We start from the raw sequence: 22,394 nt of genomic DNA on the forward strand, positions 1-22,394 counted from the left end.
TCTCACAGTCTGGGAGCCCTCCGGGGATGTCCAACTGATGGCTTAGGCCCGTCAGTCAGACATCCTTAGCACTGCCACCGAGGCGGGAGAGGCTCCTGCCACCACTGCTGAGCTTGCAGCCGTGAGCCCACCTTCTGGGCTTTTGGGCTTCTGGCTGAGCAGCTCTCCCCCTGTGGGAGCACACTGACCACCAGGAGGCAGCTCCTGCATTGAGCATCTGCCCCCTGATGGTCAGTGCCCGTCATAGCAACCAGTTGTTCTTCTGTTCGGTTAATTTGCATATTACCCTTTTATTATATGGGATAAGCTAACCATGGATTTTGAAGTACAAGTTTCAGAGACTAGAGTTAGAAAGTCAGAAACTTGGGAGACTGTCTTTGAAGGCTTAGATTGTCTCTCTTATCTTAATTCTCTACCAATTTTGTATATTGCCCAATAATGTACCTTATTTTTCTGGGTATAAGATGCCCCCCACCACACTTTTCCAACCCAAAATTAAGAAATAAATATTTTAAACATAAAACAGACACATTTTTATTTAGTAATTACTGCTCGTAATGTTTACATACCAGTACTATGATATCATGCAGCATATCACTTTATTCAGCCTCTGTTGCATCACTGCTCTCTTCTTCATCATTATTAGTTCCAGACATATCAATTTCTTCAACTTCTATTGTATCACTGCTGTCTTCTGAGTCACTGTCTATATATGTGAGATCATCCTCATTTACTGGCGGCATTTTTTGAGCTAACTTTCTTTATATTCTCATGGCCAACCCTTCTCTTCTCATGAAATTGAAGCACCATTTTGCCTTTCTTGTAAAATCAACAATGTTCATTTTGCTTGCAAACATTCTTTTCTGACTTGAATAAGCTTGGCTGACACACATAAGCTATTCTGGCACTGCTCCATAATCCAAGTCTTAAGCCTCTGCTCCAAGTTTACCCATTTTGCTGGTTTTCCTCTTAATGCCTTCTTTTTTGGCATCTTAAGGAGTTGTTCTTCCTGTTTTCTCCATTGTTTGATCATACACTCAGTGGGAGGAGGTCCAAATTGTCTCTCTGCACCTCTATTTCCATGGTCTTTTGCATAGTTGATTACATTCAGTTTGAATTTTGAGAGTAAGAAGACAATTGCTTACTAGTATTTATCTTTTTATTTTTTTACATCTTTCTGGGAACAGAATGCACTGGTCCCTGTTGCATCTGCACACTCTCCACATCCACCTCCAATTACGGCATCAGCTGACATCAATAATAATAAGATTCAAGATTGAAGGAAGCCTGTTTGACAAGTTATGGGCAGCTACACTGCTGCTCAGCTGACTTCTGTGTATAAGATGCCCCTCGATTTTCAGTCTAACAATTTTAGAAAAAAATAGTGTCTTATACATGAAAAAATACGGTATTTTGTCCTGACTTTATATAATCAAATGCTTCCAAAAGTCATATCTATTACTAGTCATTTCTGTCTCAGTACAAATATTGAAGAATGAAAAATATGTTTTGACCACCCTAACAGTCACCTTTTCTATCAGGTGGACTGGAAACATAGATTTGGTTACATACCCCTAGTTCTACTTGAATAATTTCTTTCCACCCTCTCCATTCCTAAAGTTTGAAAGATTGCCTTTCATCAGCAATCACACAAAGCAATAGATTCATTTCTGAGCCAGAAAGAACTGAAAGACACATCTAGCTACTGAATTCAAAATATGATTTAAATAGCTACTTATTTCTTATATAAGGACCAACTGCAGTTTTCCATACTGTGTCCTTTTATATTTCAATTTTAAAATAATTTTAGAATTATAGAGAATTATGAAAATAAAATTTTAGAAAAGGTTAAAATGCTTCCTTTTTTTTAAAGAAAGTATTGTAAGAATTCTAATTTCTTTTTCCACCCACATATATCTCTTCTATTCCATCTAAGGAGAGAAAACCATGTTAACAGCCAGGTGAATATATTTTCAGACTTTGTTTATGTTCATGCGCACACACACAATCTAACTAATATTAAATTATGCTGTACATATTTTATGAAATATTCAGAGAACTACATCATTTTTTTCATTGTTGCTGAATAAGATATTCATGAACATGATACCATTGTAACTAACTAGTTATTAATAACTAGAGACCCAGTACATGAATTGGTGCATGGGTGGGGGCGATTGTGGCCAATCGGGCCGGCCAGCTGGGGGGAGGGACTGCGAGAGGTTGGCCGGCTATGGGAAGTTGGCTGTGGGAGCGCACTGACTACCAGGGGGCAGCTCCTGTGTTGAGCATCTGCCTCCTGGTGGTCAGTGCCCGTCATAGCAACTGGTTGACTGGTCATTTGGCCGTTCAGTCATTTGGTCGCTTAGGCTTTTATATATATAGATAGGAAAGGAGCAAAGGAGAGGCCAGACATTATAGCCATGTCACTTGGGCAGTTTCACCAGGAAGCTGCAACTTTGCACCCCCTGGGAACCACCAGGCCTATTCCCTGCAAAGCACTGGTGGAAGGGATCCAACGAAAGGAAGATAGATGCATGCCAAGTAAAGTTGGATGCAGGAAAGGTACTTTCCTGTCAGTCACACCTGGGAACAGAGACCACTGGCCAGAATAGATGAGTGTAAAAATGTGGTAATATATAATTTCCTATCAGGGATGGGGACTGTCTGGCCCACAGGCCATATAAGGCCCATGAAGTCATTGGTCTTGCCCTACCAGGCATTAGGGGTGAGATAATTAAATGTTTGACCAAATATAGCAGGCTAATTTTTAAGTTGATAATTTTGTATGGTCCACAAATGATGTTATAAATATCCTAGTGGGCCTTGGCAGTAAAAAGATTCCCCACCCTATAGGAGTTCTCTCTCTTGTGTGCTCTTGGCTAGCTCTTGGCTTCCTTGTATTCACCCATTCCTCCAAAGCTATGTGGACCTGTGGATCCCACATGCAATGGGCTGATGAACTCCAGCAGAGAAAGACAAATTAAGCTAGCCTGATGCTGTATTGGACTATGCAGACATGAGAAGAAAATTCTGGATAATAACTCTGCTCTTAGCACTGCTAAAGGCAAAATAAGACTTCTTCCTTGGCAGGACTGAGGAAAATGAAACCTGGAAACTCACAGGTTTGATTCCATAGAAGTAATGCTTTCTACAATATTACATTTCTCCCATGTAAGTCTCAGAAAATTATTTTTCTCCAGATATCTCAAAACTCCACTCCCATGGGCAACAGCTAGGAACAAGGAAATCTCTCCATGTGTAACAGATATAAATTATTTTATTTAGCCTATACTCTGATAGAGATATTTTAGTTATTTTACTATTTTTTATTGAAACAAGTCATAAAATTATATATTTGTACATGCATATTTACCCCTTAAAATGATTGTTTTCTTATAATAATTTTCTGAAAGTGGAGAGCAGGATTGTGGATAATTCATATATTTAATATTGGATAAATCACATGTTTTATATTGACAGAAAAATTCAATCTAAATGTATAAATTTGTACACCAACCAACAGTGAACAGTGAATAGGGGCCACTCCCCAATATTTTCTCTAACAGTAGAAATTATAATTTTTATATTTTGCATACATTGTAGGCAGCTATGGTATTTCTTTGATTTGATTTCTTGATAGTAGTGCAGTTTATTTATTTTCTTAAGGAATCTATTAAATCTATAATTATTTGAAGAAATTCTCATGCCAATTTTTCCACTAGATTATTTATTTTTATTTATGATGTACAGAAGCTCCAGTCTCTTAAAAATTGGAGAGAAACTGAATCTATCATTTGTATTATTAATGTTAATTATTTTTCCATACAGATAATTCAAGAATGATTTTTTATATGTAATTAGTAAAATTTTGATAATTAACTTCTTAGCCACTTATTTTGGTAGGAAGCTTAGTATTTGCATTTGTATTTTCTAGAATAATTTTCATAATTTTGTAATTATCATTGCTTTCAAGGTTACATATTAAAATTTGCTGTTGTTTTATTGATTGATTTTTGGAAACCTTCATATTTTTTTCTCCTGTTGAGATACCTTGGGCATAATCAGTTTTTTAAAAGCATTCATTTCATTTAGAATTCCTAATTTTGAGGCCTAATATTTTACATTTATTTATAAATCACCCCACTATGCAAAATTGTCAAATAAAACCACTAGCTCGTGGCAATAGTAAGGTTGAGGCAGAATATAAAACAAAATGATTTTTAACTTAAAAAAAGTTATGCATATTACTAATACTATCATTGCATTAGTTTGGTATTGGTTTAGCTATTTTCAAAAACATCAACTTAAAAGTGGCTTAAAGAAGTTAGTTTATTTTCATGTTTTAAAAGCTGGAATGTAGGAGGTAGAGTTCTTAAGGAACAAGGACTCAGGAGAGCTCTTTGGTACCAAGTCATTCAGGGACCCATTTTCCTCCCTCTTATAGTTCTGTCATCCCCTATAATGCCATATAGGAGGTGTTTATAGTGTATGCCTGTGTGCCTATTTTGTGTATTCTTATGATTCTCAATTCTGACAGGTGTATTTGTTACATTAATTCAATGTTTACATGCATGAAATCATGCATAAACACACTGTACTATTCTTAAATTGTTCCCTAATATATCAATTGCCTTGGAACAAATTAACATTTTCAAAAGAAGCATTATAAAGAAACTTACTGTATTTTTTCTGCAGTAGGTATATAGGATGCATAAAGGCATATTTGTGTTGCCAACTTGCTTATTGTTATCAGAACATGAAAAAATACAGCAAAATGTAAGATTTGGAGTAAGAGAATATGTGGTAGGAATTTTCAGTGTTCATGGTCTGTCACTGAGAAACAATTAACATAATTATGCAGGGTATAAGTAATGATGAGCTTATTTATGCTAAAGGCATGAATTTATGAGGAAACAACCAAATGCACAATTCATATTATGATAGGAGGTTTCTGCTATTAGAGCTTTGAATTCATTGGTAAAGAAACTAAAATGATTGATAAGGATGTTAGCAAGCCAGAAATGTTCTTCCTGTCTCTCCCTTGTCTTCGATAATACTAAATTGTGCACTGATCTACAACTGTAATGAACAAAGTGGTTCATTTAAAAAAAAGTAATATTTTCAAAATATCAGTTTTATCTAGTAAATACTACCACACAAGGCCATGGAAGTAAATATACTTTCAGTTTTCAAAATATACCTGTGTTTCCCTATAAAATTACAGACAATGTCGCTGAGAACTTTATATTTTAAAATTTGTGTGCTATTGGAAAAGTGGTATAACTGATCATTTTGGATATGGCAAAATTCAGTTTTAGATATGCTAAAAGATATGAAGTTGAATGAAAACCTATGATGAGGCCAATAAGGAGAACTGACTTCCCAAAAAATTATTATAATAATAAGTTACCAATTTAGAGATGAACTGACAAATGACTGCAACTTGGAACTTTAGAATGAATTGGGTTATCAACTACTTTTGGCCATCTGGGGAAACATTTCCAGCTTGAATAAAATTAGTATCATTTTATTACTGCTGTCATATTCAAGTTTTTGCTTGTCCTTCATAAAGTGATCATATATGAATTTAATTCTACTAGTGCAAAAGTCAGGTGTCACATATTTATTAGAAACATTCAAGTTGAGTTTCATTGTAATTTAGGGCAGATTGATGCAGTTCACTGAGTTTGCTTTATATTTTAAATTCTCATATCGAACACTCAGCAGTTAGTATCAGTGCATTAGATTCTGCAACTTCATTGAGAACCAAAGAACTTTCACTGTCATAGACTTCTATAGTACCTGTCTCATCACAGTCTGAAGGAAGGTAAGGATGCATCTGGACAAGAGATTGAAATTATATCAAGCATCTTCTCATATCACAATGGCATAAAATTAGAAATCAACTACAATAAAAACAATAAAAAACTATCAAACACATGGAAGCTAAATAGCATGCTATTAAACAATGAATGGGTTATCAAAGAGATCAAAGAATAATAGAAACAAAAGAAACACACAATATAAAAGCTCAATAGAGTTGGTTCTTTGAAAGGATTAACAAGATTGATGAGCCTCTAGCCAGACTCAACAAGAAACAAAGAGAGAGGACCCAAATAAACAAAATCAGAAATGAAAGAGGTGAAATAACAACCAATACCACAGAAATACAAAGGATTGCAAAAAAAAATAAAATTAAAACAACTCTACTCCAACAAACTGGACAACCTCGTCAAAATGGACATATTCTTAGAAAAATACAATATTCCAAAACTCAATCAGGAAGAATAAGAAAACCTGAATAGGCCGATTACTACTGATGAAATTGAAGCAATAATCAAAAAACTTCCAGCAAACAAAAACCCTGGTCCGGGTGTCTTCACAGGGGAATTTTACCAAACATTTTAAGAAGAATTAACAAGCAATCCTCCTCATACTATTCCAAAAAATTCAAGAGGAAGGCACACTTCGAAGCTCTTTCTATGAAGCCAGCATTACCCTAATCCCAAAAACAGATAAAGACACTACAAAGAAAGAGAATTACAGGCCAATATCCCTGATGAACATAGATACTAAAATCCTCAACAAAATAATAACAAATCGCATCCTGCAATATTTTAAAAAGATCATACACCATGACCAAGTGAGATTTATTCGAGGAATGCAAGGCTGATACAATATCCACAAATCAATAAATGTGATTCATCATATAAACAAATTGAGAGAAAAAGAAACACACATGATCATAAGAATTGATGCAGAAAAAGCATTTGACAAAATCCAACACCTTTTGTTTTATAAAATCTCTCAGAAGAGTGGAAATAGAGGGATAATACCTCAACATAATAAAGGCCTTATATGACAAATCTACAACCAACATCATACTCAATGGGAAAATACTAAAACCATTTCCCCTAAGAATAGGAACAAGACAGGCATGCCCACTTCCATCACTCCTGTTCCAATTAGTACTGGAAGTGCTAGCCAAGCGATCAGACAAGAAGAAATAAAAGGTATCCAAATTGGAAAAGAAGAAGTAAAACTGTCATTATTTGTAAATGACATGATATTGTACATAGAAAACCCTAAAGACTCCATCAAAAAACTACTAGACAATAAACGAATTTGACAATGTAGTAGGATACAAAATTAACACCCGGAAATCTATGGCTTTTGAATACACATAATGAACTCACAGAAAGAGAAACTAAAAAAAAAAAAAAAAATCCCATTTATTGTTGCAACAAAAAATTAAGTTACCTAGGAATAAATTTAACCAAGGAAGTAAAAGATCTGTACTCAGAAAATTACAGGACCCTGAAAAAAGAGATAGAGGAAGATATAAACAAGTGAAAGAATATACCATGTTCATGGACTGGTATAATCAATACCATTAAAAAGTCTATGCTATCTATAGATTCAATGCATCCACCATTAAAATACCAATGGCATACTTCAAAGACCTTGAACAAACTCTCCAAAAATTCATATGGAATAAAAAAAGATCTGGAATAGCCACAGAAATCCTGAGAAAGAATAAAGTTGGAGGGATCACAATACCAGATATCAAGCTATATTACAAAGCCACTATTCTCTAAACTGCCTGGTACTGGCACAAGAATGGACATATAGACCAATGGAACAGAACAGAGTCCAGAAATCGACCCAAGCCATTATGCTCAATTAATATTTGACAAAGGAGGCAAGAGCATACAATGGAGTCAAGACAGTCTCTTCAATAAATGATGTTGGGAAAATTGGACAGATACGTGCAAAAAAAAAAATGAAACTAGACCACCAACTTACACCATACACAAAAATAAACTCAAAATGGATAAAGGACTTAAACATAAGACAGGAAACCATAAAAATCTTAGAAGACTCCATAGGCAGCAAAATTGCAGACATATGTAGTAGCAATACCTTGACTGATACAGCTCCTAGGACAATAAAAACTAAGGAGAAAATAAACAAATTGGGCTACACTAAAATAAAAAGCTTTTGCACAGCAAAATAAACCATCAACAAAACAAGAAAGCCCACTGCATGGGAGAACATATTTACCAATGTTATCTCTGATAAGGATTCAATCTCCAAAATGTATAGGGAACTCCTACATCTTAACAAAAGGAAGATAAACAATCCAATCAAAAAGTGGGCAAAGGACCTAAATAGACACTTTTCGAAAGAGGACATACAGAAAGCCAAGAGACATATATGAAAATTTGTCTCAAAGTCACTAATCATCTAAGAGATGCAAATCAAAACAACAATGAGGTACCATCTCACACCTATCAGAATGCCTATCATCAACAAATCAACAAACAAAGGACAAGTGCTGGTGAGGATGTGGAGAAAAAGGAACCCTGTGCACTGCTAGTGGGAATGCAGACTGGTACAGCCACTGTGGAGTTTCCTCAAAAAATTAAAAATGGAACTCCCATTTGACCCAGGTATCCCACTTCTGGGACTATATCCCAAGAAATCAGAAACACCTATGTTCATAGCAGCACAATTTACCATAGCTAAGATTTGGAAACAGCCTAACTGCACATCAGCAAATGAGTGGATTAGAAAACTGGTACATCTACACAATGGAATATTATGCTCTATAAAAAAGAAAGAACTCTTACCATTTGCAACAGCAGGGATGGACCTAGAGAGCATTATGCTAGGTGAAATAAGCCAATCAGAGAAAGATAAATATCACATGATCTCACTCATTTGTGGAATATAATGAACAACATAAACTGATGAACAGAAATAGATTCAGAGACATAGAAGGCAGGAGAGGGTTGGGGAGGGTAAGGGATCAATCAAAGGACTTGTATACTAGTACACGTATATAAGCATAACCAATGGACACAAACAGTAGCGGGGGGCAGGGACATGTGCTGGGGGGTCGGGAGTGGCTGGGGAAAGGTCAATGGGGAAAAAAGGAGACGTATGTAATATTTTCAACAATAAAGAATTTAAATTTAAAAAAAAGATGTATCTTGAATTTTTTTAGGGAAATTCCAATGGATTGCAAACATAAAGTATAATTGAAATACTAATGCAGTTTTTTTTTCTTTTTATATATATTTTTTGTTATAATGTCAAAAGACATGAGTTGACACCACTTCCCCCCCAGTTCTTCTGAGGTATGACAAACAAAGTGTAAATGTGATTATTTGATATATGTATATATTGTGTAGCAAAGCGAGCAATCAACAAAATGAAAAAGCAACCTATTGAGTGGGAAAAATAATTGATGTGCATTTTTTAAAAGGATTTATGCTATTTTCTCTCAGAAATGTGTGGACATTTTTAGCTGTTGTTTCAAATTTAAATATGTTTATCTGGAAAATAAGATTTCCTTGTAGTGGACTTTAATCATGTATTGTTAATTAAATCTAGATTTGCTGATTTCATTTACAAATGAATATATAGCCACATAAAGAGCAGTGTGTTTTTGTTGTTGTTAGCAAGCTACTTCTTTATTCGTTTCAAATTTTTCTTCAGAAGATGGAGTTACATAAGAAGAATGTTCTTTAATTACATATATTTTCTTTTTTTTTAGTATATCAACTGACATAATAAATGCATGAAAAATAAAACTATTTGTCTTCTTTCTTGATAAATGGAATAGAATCATATTGCTTTTTTGGTACAGAACCAGATTCAATAGTGTTCACTTTGTAAAGGTTTCAACTTAAAGATAAATTCAAATACAGAAATATTATTTCCAGAGAAAACATTTTAATCAATGAGATAAATGATCATATATTCTTTGATAATCAACATAATTCAAATTATCTCTCCTTTATGGGACTAAAAAAATGTGTTGAGAGCAATATCTCACAAATGGAAATTTGGATAAATGCCTATTTTAATCCCAGCCAATATCTTGTATTTTAGAGGATATATGGCTTTGGTGAGCGTTGGCTATTTTCTTCCTTGTAAATTTTCATTCAGGTGTGACCTTATTGATGTATTTTAGGCATGCTGAAATATTGATCTTTTTATGTACAATTTTAATGGAACTTGCAATGCTCTTTTAACTATTTCTAATTAGTAATGATTTTTTTTCCTGAAATTTACACAAAACAGTGGCTAAGTGACTACTTGCTATTTCTCTGAAGGGAAAACGTTGCTGATTAAATGGGGGGCGGGGGAATCTACCTCTCCTACAGCAGTGAAAAGTTTTCTTTTAGGTTTAAATATTTACTTACTAGGCAGGTTTTATAAGATTGTGAATTGTATAAAGCCAAATGCCTCAGAGAACTATACAGTTGGGAATTTCTCAGATTCGATTTATATTGGGATATAAACACAGACTATATATTGAATTCTCTGAAAGTCATGATGTAGCTCAGATGAAGAATATATGTTACTACTGTTTCCCCCCCCACCCCCCCACCCCCGAGTCTGCCTCTATTGAAATTTCAACAAGATGTTCTACTGGCCTCTATATAGAACTTGGCAGGAGTTAAGCTTGCAGCGGCAGCCACTGAAGTCATTTCTCTTTGACAGAATCCATAAAGCCAAACACCGTAATAACTTCTCTGATAGAATTTTAGTGGTGAAGCTCTTTGTCTTGTTACCATTGCCATTCACACTCCAACTGGGCCTTCACCTGCAGGGAATGATTATGATGCCCCGTGGTCTCTGTTTCCACCTGTGACCCCTGATCAACAGGAAAGTGGCAATTTTTCTCCGAAATGAATTTGATGCTGGGCAAAGAATGCTGTCAGAGAGAGCTCTCGTACTCGAGGGACTTCTCTGAGTTGCCGCAGTGGCCATCTAAAGTAACAAGAGGCGAACTCATAAGCTCCTGGGTACTTTCTTTCCCTCTAACCTTTAACATAGACAATTGGAACGGATTGTCTACAGTGGCCACCTACAACTTCAGGGCAAGATACTTACTCTGCATTTTCATCCTACTTCAAGCTGAATCTTGCTAAGAAAGAACGATGAGAAGGAAAAAAAATGATGAGCATAATTATAATAATATTGGTAAAAATAAGGATGAAAATCTCTCTCCCTATATGATCGTTTCTATACCCCTATTTCATGACCTCCCACCACTCTCCCACTTAAAATGCCCCATATTTTGATACTAATATCCCACTCTACTCTTCTAATATTTATTGTTTTAGATGTTATATTTTTGTCTAGCTAGATATTTTTCAACTATCTGTGCCTTTATATTAATCTGCATCTCTTGTAAATAGTATACAGTTGAGTCTCACTGTTTTTTTTTTCATTCTGATACTACCTATTAATTCAAGTGTATAATCTAGTAATATTTAATGTAATTATTTATATATTTGAATTTAGGTATACTTTTTTACCTTTTTGTGTGAGTTTGTTTCCTCTAATTTTCATTATTCTATAGTTTTTTTCTATGTCAACATGGATTTTATTTGAATATATTTTAAAATTCCTTTTAATTGTTGTATTAGCTTTGTAGTTATACTTCTTTGCACTATTTTTGGTATTAGCACTGAAGTTTGTATCATGCACTCTTAACTCATGATAATATAATACAATTATCATTATAAATAAAAAAAATTTTCTCTAAGAATGTGAGAAATATTGTATGGTGAAATAATTTTGGGTTGCATCATATTGACTCATATTTTTAAATGAATATGAAAATTTGTGATATGCAGAAATAAGTAATTAATATGACTTTAAAGTTTTAAAAATAAAATACAGTTAAGATAGAAATTGATTACCAGGTCAAAATTATTACAATGTAAGTTAGGGTAGTAATAGAATTTTCAAAAAATCATATTCTTGATTTGGGAATATTTTACTTAACTATATTTAAATTATCTTAATTATCTGTTAACTTTTATGAATAATTTATTCATAATATTTAGTTATTCACATAATAATGGATCATAATTTTTTAATATCACACAATTTAATAAAATTGAATATACCAATTATTATTCTTTTGAAAGTTAGCCATTGATAAAGTTATTTTGTATACCTTATTATACAATAAAAAAATCCAGTTAGTTTTAAACATCTAAAGTTAAAAATAAAATATGTGTTAATCAAATATTTAATTTAACAAAATAATCTTAGGCTAGCAACTGTCTCATGTTCTTTGTTGGATGTTAAAAAATAAAACACAAATGAAGAATTTTTCTAGACTAAAGTGTTTTTAATATAGTAGGGATAATAGATGAATATAAATAATTAATTTTGAAACAGAAAAAGTTAGGTTACACACTGAAAGCTATGTAAGCTACACTGGAGAAATAGGAAGATTTCATATTATCTTTAAAACTTTTTGTAAGTACATATGACGAGTTGAATAAATTACATGGACAAGTACTAATCTCATGTCCTGCATAATGAACTCTCAGCAGATGGAGACATTTTCCAAAGTTTCTCTTAGTATTAATATTCAGTGAGACTCTAGACCTCAACAGGTTCATCATTTTTCTTAAAAAAATATGTGCAGAAAATATACTTTTATTTTTAAAAATAAACAAGAAAATTATTTCTTATTTGGATTATACAAGAAAATTGGAGAAAAATATATTATTAATATAAATAGAAAAAAACAGAATGCATTTTTGTGTTTATATTTAATTTAATACTCATTTTGAAAAATATTCTTATTCTGATTTGTTTTGAAAATAGATTCAAAGTGTGAACTAAAATAGTGCATATTAGCATAACATTAATATTTACCAACATATTTTCCCTTAGGGATAATGTTTTATCATGCTGAGAGATTTAATTTTTGATTTATTTTTTAGTTGTTGAAGTTTGAAATTGAGTTTTTATTGCTGCTATTTGCTATCTTTGTTCATTTTGTTTTATTGATACTTATTAAGCGGCATTTCAAATCAGCTACTCTTGCATCTCTCGTCTCTTTCTTAACTAGAAAATTTATTTTGAAATAAATTATATTCTCAATACTTGGATCAGGTTTGAAAGTCATTTTGTCAAATTCACATGCCTATGGACCCTATTCTTCCTCCCCAGTTATGATCTGATAGTACCTACATATCTTTGTTTCAAAAACTTGCTAGGCTGTTTCTTGGAGAAAAAAAAAGTGATATTTTCTAGTAGCTGAATATAACAGGGTTTGGATTATTATCCAATCGTAATCTATTCTTATAAAACTGCTTTTACCTCCTATACCAGTGCATCTCAATCCCTCTGAACCAATATTGCCTCATAATTATAAACATTGTATAACTTTTTTTTTTACTTTTTTAAATTAAATGTATTGTGATGACATTGGTTAATAAAATTATATAGCTTTAAAGTGTATAATTCTATAATACATCATGTGTATATAGCACTGGGTGTTTACCATCCAAAATCAAATATTCTTTCATCACTTATATATTTGACTGCCTTTACCCTTTAATATGCCCTCACCTCCTTTTCCTCTGTTAAACACCATACTGTTGTCTTTGCCTATTATTTTTTATTTGTGTTTCTTTTCATTTATTGCTTTCAGTTGTATATGCCACAGATGAGTCAAATCATATGGTTCTTAATTTTTTCTTTCTGACTAATTTCACTTAGCATGATATTCTCAAGATCCATCTATGTTGTTGCATATGGCAGTAATTCATCTTTTCTTATGGCTGAGTAGTATTCCCTGATATATTTGCACCACATCTTTATCCAGTCACCTATTGAAGAACACTTTGGTTGTTTCCATGTCTTGGCCACCACAAATAATGCTGCAATGAATGTCACTAGTATTAGGGAAACACAAATCAGAACCACCTCATACCTGTTAGAATGGCTAATATCAACAAGACAAATAATAACAAGTATTGAAGAGGTTGTTGAAAAAAGGAACCTTCATTCACTGCTGGTGTAAACTGGCACAGTGACTATGGAAAACAGTAAGGAGGTTCCTCAAAAAATTAAGAGTATGCCCTGCCAGTGTTGCTCAGTGGTTGGGCATCAATCTATTAATCAGGAGGTCATGGTTCAATCCTCTGTCAGGGCACACGTTCAGGTTGCAGGCTTGATTCCCAGTAGGGGGCATGCAGGAGGCAGCCGATCAATGATTCTCATCATTGATGTTCCTATTTCCTGCTCCCTCTACCTCCTTTTCTGAAATCAATAAAATATATTTTTAAAAAAATTAAGAGTAGAGTTACCATATGACTCAGCAAACCCTCTTCTGGTTATCTACCCAAAAAATTTCAAAACAATATAGAGGTGCATATAAGTATATGCACCTCTATACTCATCACAGCATTATTCATGGTGGCCAAGACTAGAAGACATTGTATAATTTTATTTAGTGAAATAAAATTTATATTTTGCAATGAAAGAGTAAAAAAATTAAAGAATTCCATTCAATAGTGTCACAGGCAAACATTCCACTAGAGAGTCCTGAAGTTTTCAAATCCTGCCATTATAATATGATTTGATATAAAATTCACGATATATAATAATATTAATGTTTCATGTACCAGATAACATTTGTGGCATCGTCTACCTCTCCCACTGCATAATCCAAATTTCTGCCATAAATAAATTGACTTCAGTTGTCAAAACATGCAGGGTAGTTTCATTGTTTTATTTGTTTTTGTTTTTTGGTAGGGTTTTTTTTTTTTTTTTTGCCTTATTCCCCACCTTCCTTTTTATCTAGTGAAAATCTATTCATGTTTTAATCCTCTGCTCAATGGTAAAATTCTTCATATGGTTGATTTATAATTAAACCAGAATTTATATGTGCATTATTTTGTAATTTTTCTAATTTCTTACACAGTGCAATTTAGAATGGCCAGTAGATAGCACCCCTTAATTTATCTGTGTCATGCACAACTAGCTGTGAGGGGAAAGCAAACAAACAAACAAACAAAAAAAAATGAGAAACAGATACATAGAGGGAGCAGCTATTCTTTAATACTGATTAAGCAAATTGACAACATTGCTTTGTATAGGAAGCCAATGAGCTGGCTAATATATTTCTTTAGCGTGACACATTCTTTCAAAGTGTCACTGGCAAAGCTAGACATGTGCAATCCCTTTTTGATGGAGAGTTGCCATGGTAAACTTGACAGAAAGGGTAAGCTAATATGTTCTACTTTTATCTGCAGGCAGCTGGATCTAAAAGACAAAAGGTCTTAAGGGGCTGGCCCAAGTAAACTCCTTTCCTTTTCCTAAATCAACAATCAGGTGAGTAAAAGTAAAGGAATAAGTACTGATTCAAAAAGACACCAGTGGAAATTAGGAAGTATAAAAAATGGGGAAAAGGAGTTTAGTCCTAACATACAACACCTTTGATAAGATCTACTAGGTAGAAAGGGAATTTAGAACTAGAGTGGGTTATGATCAATCTTCTGCAAGGACTGTGGCTTGAGATATAGCAATGTTTCAACTACTAAGAGAGCCCAGTGCAGCCTATAATAGCTGAGGAGGTCATGCAGGACAATTCTTTGGGGAAACAAAGCTGAGCTTAGCAGGGAAGAGTGAGGTGGATCTTGCCACAGAGCATCATTTCATCCTTGTAAGCCTCCATGGAGCCTCTATGTGCCTTTCCTGAAAGACATTGCTAAATCCTGTTTTAGTTTATTCACTTCCCACTCTTGTTTAATTGTGTGATAACTGATCAAGAAGTAGGGCCTGAGTACTATGGAGTTTGTCTAGTATATTCACTATACCACCTAAAACTCAATAACACACACACACACCTTATTTCTATCACAGCGACTCCCTGTATCTAATCTATCTTGGGACTACCCAAATATCTATATATATAAAAGCCTAAGCAACCGTCGCAACAGAAACAACCGAACAGACTACTGAACAGGCTGCATGGGGCGACCAGGTAGGCAGGAAGGTTAGTGAGGGACGACCAAATGACTGAGCAGGAGGCTGCATGGGGCGATCAGGCCAGCAGGGGGGTTAGTGAGGGACAACCAAACAACTGAGCAGTGGGCTGCGTGGGGTGACCAGGCTGGCAGGGGGGGCAGTGAGAGGTGACCAGGCTGGCAGAGGGGGGCACTGAGGGGAAACCAGGCTGGTGGGGGGGGGGGGGGCAGTAAGGGGTGACCAGGCTGGTAGGGGTGGCAGTTGGGGGTGACCAGGCCATCAGGGGGAGCTGTTAGGGGTGATCAGGCAGGCAGGCCGGTGAGCAGTTAGGAGCCAGTAGTCTGGATTGTGACAAGGATGTCCGACTGCCGGTTTTAGACAGGGATCAGGCCTAAATCAGCAGTCGGACTCCCCCGAGGGGGTCCCGGATTGGAAAGGGTGTAGGCTGGTCTGAGGGGACCCCCCCCCCATGCACAAATTTTGTGCACTGGGCCTCTAGTTATAGATATAAAACTGTAGATGCTGGTAGGATGTTCTGGGCTAAATTGGAAACTCACTGGCAGATGAGGCAGGTAAGTAAGAGAGCAGCATAGAGATGAGTGTGTCCTGAGTAGCATATTTGGACATAGAGAGTTATTTTGCAATATTAATGCAATCAAAAGAGGGTAAATATATGAGGTCCTGGTAAGTAATTTGGTGTCTTAGACAGAAGAGAGTCAGAGGACTTACGTAAATGGCACTGATGAAATGGACATTCTGCATTTGATATTTGAGATCACAAAATATGAAACTTCAAATGTTACATGCCCGTGGATGGGTGATATACTCAAGTTCCTTCATGGTTCAACATTTGTAAATCATTTAGTTTGTTATAGTTTCAGGTATGTGTATGATAGAAAGAGCTTTGCCAATTTTGAAAAATTTGAAAGTAGATAAAAGTTAAGCATTTTTTACCAATAATATTAGAATTTAGATATGCTTACTTGGAAACATGTATTTCAAAAAGAGGGGGAAAAGCATTTGTTTTAATTGTTTGCAGCAGTAGTCTTGAACACTAGACATGGTCCAGGCTCTGTGCTGCACATGGACACACCATAGTGAACAAAACAAGAGTGAACCAAACACAAAGTGCTATGGACTGAATGCTTGTTTGTTTGTTTTTTTAATTTTATTTTCTTGATTAAGGTATTACATATGTGTCCTTATCTCCCCATTGCCCCCAAACCCCCCCACTCATGCCCTTACCCCCCTGCTTTCTGTGTCCACTGGTTAGACTTATATGCCTGCATACAAGTCCTTTGGTTGATCTCTCCCCTTTACCCCCACCCTCCCCTACCTACTCTCTGAGGTTTGATGGTCTGAAAGATGCTTCTCTGTCCCTGGATCTGTTTTTGCTTATTTTCCTCCAAAGCTCGTATATTAAAACCGAATGCCCAGTATCATGGTATCAGGAGGCGGGGTCTTTGGAAGTTGATTAGGTCATAAGGATGGTGCTCTCATGAATGGGATTAGTGTCTCTATCAAAGCGGTCCTCCGAGGGCTCTCTTTCCCCTTCTGCCATAGGGGGGAACGGCAGGAAGCTGTCTATGACCCAGGGAGCAGGCCCTAACCAGACACCAAATCTGACAGAACCTTGACGTTGAACTTCACAGCCTCCAGGATTATGGGAAAGTATTTGTATTGTTTATAAGCCGCTCAGTTTGTGGTATTCTGCTACTGCATCCTGAACAGACCAAGACTCATACTGAATAAAATGTCTGCCCTTATGGAGTTTATAGAAAGTGGGGGGAACCCAATATTTTTTAAATCTCTCTCTTTCTGTCCATGGTGTTAAATGGCTGAGAAATGTAAAGTGATATGAAAGAAAATGATGAATAGAACTCATCATTCAGTTTTGAGTTCATAGAAGACCACTCTGAAAAATCATTTTTTTTTTATGTTGAGACTTGAGACATGAAAGGAATTTAGTCAATCTATGATAGAGCTGTTTCACTCCAGAATAGCTCTTTTCTAGAGATATGAGATACAGCTCGAGGATGCAGTTATGAAAAGCACATAAGACAAGTGCCAGCTGTCTTGGTAGGCTTCTTTAAATAACAGTCACAAAACTCCAATTACACTTTACTGAGCTATAAATTGCTGCAAAGATCTGCTGAAGCATACACAGGGCAAAGAATTAAAAGTAGGACAACCAAAGACAATACGTGGTCCAGAATAAGAATGTGCAAAGTTAGATGCTTTACAAAAGTCTTGAGTGTAGAATATGAAATTAAAAAGCATTACCCAAATAAATACTTGAGAGGCATGTGCTTAAAGGGATTGAAAATGTGTGGTGTAAGCAAACTGATAGAGATTTTTAAAGCTTCTGGATCTAACATACATTGAAAATTAGGTAAAAACTTTTCAATCATTAGTTTTATACTTTAGGCAAAGTCTTCTGTCAAAAAATTGGCCCCAAAAAAGTAGTAGTAATATGAGATTAGGGGGGTTATATTTAAAATATTATTATAGAAATAATGAATCTGAGGTTTCAGTCACCAAAACAAATGCAAGAGTGGTAGAAAATCTAACAAGGCTCCTGAGGAGAGAGTGTCCCTAAAAGAGTTGATCTTAGTATCGAATTTTTATGAAGTAAATGCATTGATTGTTTATATAAGCTTTGGCTAGTTTTTCTATGCAAATTTAGAGAGAAAGGAAACACAAATATCTGTTAAGTAAACACAAAAGAGAATTGGGCTGAAATTATTGAGTTGCTTTGGCAGTATAATTTAAAAAAAACAAACACATCAGCAACTAAAATTTGACACATCTTTTATTTTCTTACATTTATTGGCACAAATTTAACACTCCACCAATTATATTGCTGAGGATTGATTATCAAACTTCTTGGGGAAGTTCTTGAGAAAATAACTCATCTTCTCTGTGATCTATCAAGGCCATCAGCTTAGAGAACAAATTTAATTATGCTCACATAAAAAAATAAAAGGCCCTAATATCACAGACTTTATATATATATATAAATATATATATAGAATACTTTATATTATATATATATATATACATGTATATATATATATATGTATATATATATATATATAATATAAAGTATATATATATATATATATATACATATATATATATATAGAAGAGATGTTAGATACATGGGAAAATATAAAATTTCTGAGGTTGGAACTAACCCTTGTTTTTGGTGGATGGTAAAATCTGAGAACTCAGTGACGTTAACATTATCAGTAGCAAAAAAAGCATACCTTTACATCATATTGAAACAGAGAGATTTAGGAACAATAATATAACTTTGAATATTGCTTTGGGAAGAGATTTTTTTTCTTTCCCCATAAGTTTTAGAATAGGAAGAAAAGCCTTGTGACCCAAGAATTGACATAGAAATCAGCACCACACTAATTCCTGCTAGTTAAGTGTTTAACTGCTGCAAATTATTGTCTCCAGGTCTCAAGGAGGTGAGGAAATAAATTAATATGAGATCCATCATCCTTTCTCCAATTTCTCAAAATTGATAAGAAATAGCTAAAATCTGTTCCATGTCACAATCAAAAGTACCACTTAAGCTTGTTAGGGAATGTTAATGTTCAGGAAAGAACTTCATATATGTAATCAAAAAAAGTATACAAGTGACCTAATCGGTTTGGCTCAGTGGATAGAGCATCTGCCTGTGGACTGAAGGGTCCCAGGTTTGATTCCGGTCAAGGATATGTACCTTGGTGGCGGGCACATCCCCAGTAAGGGCTGTGCAGGAGGCAGCTGATCGATGTTTCTCTCTCATCGATGTTTCTAACTCTCTATCCCTCTCCCTTCCTCTCTGTAAAAAATCAATAAAATATATGTTTTAAAAAGTATACAAGTATCTTACAAGTAATAATAGAGAAACATGTAAAGAGAAATATGTTTCTCTATTATTACATGTATCTTACAAGTAATAATAGAGAAACATATATGTTTTAAAAAGTATACAAGTATCTTACAAGTAATAATAGAGAAACATGTAAATTGACCATACCTCTGCTACACTCACAACCAATCAGAATGAGTATGCAAATTAACAAAAATTATGGCGGTTAATTTGCATACATACCTGGGTCCCGGAAATCTCCTCAGCAACCAGGTCACTCCCAGCCACCCATTGGGCAGAGGCTTTAGGCTTGGGAAGGGGCCAAGCCTGCGATCGGAGGGCTGTGGGGGTCCCCTTCCCAAGCCTAAAGCCTAGGGTGGAGGCTTTAGTCTTGGGAAGGGCCTGAGCCTGGGATCAGAGGTGCTGGGGTTGGGGGGGGACCCCTTCCCAAGCCTAAAACCTGGGGCAGAGGCTTTAGGCTTGGGCAGGGGCCGAGGCTGGGTTCGGAGGGAAGGGGGAAAAAATCAATGGAAACATATCCTCAGGTGAGGATAAAAAGAAAAAGAAAGGAAGAAATGTCATATCCTATGAAAGACACATCTTGAAAATGTTTAAAGAAAGTTGTCATTTTTTCATGGTGAAGGGACTGGAGTCGTGTTGATGAAAATACTTTGGCAGCTGCGGTGGCTGGCAGTGGCTCCAGCAGCAGGGTGATGGGGCTGGTGCCTTCCCCTGATCAGCCAGGTCGCCTCCCCCAAAGGGAGGCCAGACTGTGGCTTAGGTCTACTCCCAACGGGGAGCAGGCCTAAGCTATCAGTAGGACATCCCCTGAGGGCTCCCAGTATGTGAGAGGGGGCAGGCTGGGCTGAGTGATCCCTCCCCAGTGCACAAATTTCATGCACCGGGCCCCTAGTATAAATATATATATATATATATATACATATATATATATATATATATATATATATATATATATATATATATATGTGTGTGTGTGTGTGTACACATATATATGTATGTATACATATATGTGTGTATGTGTACACATATATATGTATGTATACATATATGTGTGTATGTGTACACATATATATGTATGTAAACATATATATGTGTATATACTGTACACACACACACACACATATGTCTGTGTGCAGGAACTATCTTCATTATTTGTGAATTTCCTATTAGTGAATTTGTCTACTCACTAAAATTTTTATGTGACCAGCAAATTAATACTCATGGCATTTTGGGAGCATTTATAGACATTTTTATAGCTGCAAAATTTGTGTTGCCCAACACACCCTTTCCCAGATGAGGTACCACAACGTCACACTCTGCTTTTTTTGTTTTCACGCTCCTATTTAAAGTGTCATGTTTGCATTCTATTTAGTGCCACATGTTTCACATTTTGAGCTTTTTGCTGGTTATTCTGCTGTATAAAAACACCTCCTGGCAGTAGTGCCGAGGTGCTATCTAATTTTCCTAAGTACAGGAAGACAGAGCTTATATTCTAGGGATGTGCATATATACAATTTTCGTAAATATTGCCAAGAAGTTTTCCAAAGTAATTGCACCAATTTACCATCCTGACAGAAATGCATAAGACTTTGCATTGCTCCATGCCAATCTTGTTAGTATCAGTCTTTCTCATTCCAGCATTTGCCATGGGTGGTTAGCTGTAATGCATTTTGGTTTGAAATTTTATTTTACTGATGGCTAATGAGGTTGCAGGCATTTTCATATATTTCCAGTATTGCCCACTTGAGTACCATCTCTTCTTATTGATCTCTAAAGTACCCAAAATGTCAATCTACTGTCAAATGAGATTTGTCTTCTCTGGCATCTTTGTCTGCCTTCTTAACTCTCTTCTCATTCAAACTTTTTTTTTTCCTTTTTGGGAACTCACTTCGATTTCTATATAAATGTACTATGAAATAAGCTAATCCACAATTAACTTACAGCATTTCTTCTCTTCTCCTCTCCTCCCTACTCCCCTCTGGTTTCTGAGGAAAGGTGATGTTCAAGTTCTCCTCCTCAAGTTGAAATACTTTTGAAAAAAGTTGGTCATAATTTCCTGAGGGAAATTTTAATTTTACACATATTGTGTTATCTTTTGTATACTGGAAGATAAAAATAGAACAATGGCCCTAGCTGGCTTGGCTCAGTTGACAGAGCATCAGCCTGCAGACTGAAAGGTCCTGGGTTTGGGCTTGATCCCCAGTGTGGGGTGTGCAAGAGGCAGCCAATCAACAATTCTCCCTCATCGTTGATGTTTCTATCTCCCTCTCCCTCTCCTTTCCTCTCTGAAATAAATAAAACTATATTTTTTAAAAAGAAATAGAAAAATAGAATAATGATGGTGATAAAACCTACACAGAAAATTGGTCCAGTGTTAGCACGAAAGATAAAGCTTGATAAAAATATTCACATGGGGAAAGCTAATCAGCAAATTGATACTAAAATAACATTCAAAGGAGAAAGATCAATTAAATGCAGTTAATTGCTCTTATCACTCATTTGAAAGCATTTCTTAAAATGCTCCAGTTCCATACAAAATTAGGGGCTATTGTTTAGAATCTGGGAATCTCACACATGGAATTTGTTTATATAAATGGCACTTATTATAACAAACATGATTTCCACATTGTATATTCAATAGGAAAATTGCAGTAGAAGGGGAAAGAAAGCAGAATCAATATTTTATTAAATGTAAGAATGGATC

This window comes from Cnephaeus nilssonii, assembly GCF_951640355.1.
Source record: "Cnephaeus nilssonii genome assembly, chromosome: 8".
NCBI classification, from domain to species: domain Eukaryota; kingdom Metazoa; phylum Chordata; class Mammalia; order Chiroptera; family Vespertilionidae; genus Cnephaeus; species Cnephaeus nilssonii.